Source organism: Trichechus manatus, unplaced genomic scaffold (genome assembly GCF_000243295.1).
Source record: "Trichechus manatus latirostris isolate Lorelei unplaced genomic scaffold, TriManLat1.0 scaffold00074, whole genome shotgun sequence".
Taxonomy (NCBI): domain Eukaryota; kingdom Metazoa; phylum Chordata; class Mammalia; order Sirenia; family Trichechidae; genus Trichechus; species Trichechus manatus.
The window spans coordinates 13,329,337-13,331,000 of NW_004444010.1; positions in this window are offsets into that span (position 1 = coordinate 13,329,337).

Below are 1,664 nucleotides of genomic sequence, written 5' to 3' on the forward strand. Positions count from 1 at the left end.
CCTGAGAAGGCACAGACATGGAAGAGGCAAAAAGTGGCACCAAGCACCAAGCAGGCAACGATCTGCTATGCTTCTTCCAGTGCTGCCTGACTTTAAATGGCTTCCCCCAGCACCCATCCTCAGAATCCACTCTCCCATTATATACTTACATACAGCAGCAATGAACAATATAATAAAGCAAAAATACAGTCATTGTAGTATTATACATCATTAACGCATCAAAGTCTGGTCCACAGACCAGCAACGACACCAGGCCGCCCTTGAGAACCACTTATCTACAACAAACAGGGCACTATCCAGCATGCAGAGAGTGTCAGCAAGGGCAGGAGGTGCCCATGAGGACAGATGGTATCTGCAGGAAGCCCACCTCACTGGGGCTTGCCAGCAAATGATGAATCCAAAAAAAATAAAGGAAAAGGCAAATAGAGGTTTGTAAAGTAAAACTGAATTTCTGTGCTCCTCTCCTTTCCATCTCCTGATCTAAAAGCCAGGCCAATTATTTTCACTGACTACCTAGAACAGAAATTTGTACTTGTACTTGAAATGTCCATCGAGAGTCAGATAAGACTAGCAGAGAGCTCCTAGCAAACCTGCTGCCCCAAAGGAAAATCTTTTCCTTAGGTAGTGTCAGTGACCTGCTCACGTGGGTTGTTCCCTCTTGAACACTAGAATCCTTATGCTTTAAGAAACTAATCAGGAAATCCCTAATGATACCAGCCTCCCACTTCCCAGAGACAACCAAAGACAATCATACTCTGGAAACGTTAAAAACATTGCCATGTCATTGTTTTCTCTCTGGATAACAACGAGGATTCTGGAAAAGCTTCCTGATGACAATTTCGGCATTCAGCTTAAAAAACAAAACAAAACAAAAAAACCCACTAGAATTCTATTAACATTTCAACCCAGCAAACTGCCTATTGCTGTGTGGCATTATGTAAATAGAGGAGGAATCAGGGGTGGTAATGTCACAGCCCAGTGAAATGTCATCATTGTCTTATGGCAATTTTCACAACTTCATTCTAATGTGGGATTTCCCACCACCACCCCCCTACAATGTGGTCTGGGCCTGAGGTATGTTTAGAGGTTACTGCTCTTACACAGGCAGATGAGACAGAGAGCTAGAGAGAGAGAGAGAGACAGAGGGAGGGAGAGATTATGAAGGCAGGAGTAAACTGGTTGTGTTTTTAAATTATCTGAAACCTAATGAAGTATTTGCTTTAAGTTGGAGACTTCCACGAAGTAATTACCTTACTTGAGAATTTGATAAAAGCTACCATAACATGATCAGAAAGAAACCTTGCTAAGTAAGTAAATTACTCATTTGTAAGTCATTACTTTTCTACTTCTGCAATTTTAAAGTAAAATATGCTGAAAACAAAAGGAAATGCACAATAGATAGTCTTATTTCCCTGAAAAAATATGAATTGCAAGTTCAAATACTGAGGTCTATACTAACTTAAAAAAAAAAACAACATCACCGTTGAGTCCATTCCGACTCATAGCTGCCCTGGTGGTCCAGTGGTTAAATGTTTGGCTGCTGACAGAAAGAATGACAGTTCTGCTCCTTGGAAACCCTATGGGGCAGTTCTACCCTGTCCTTTAGGGTCAATATGAGTCAGATACTGAGAATCCACAAATATCAAAGTACTCTCCAAGTTGGG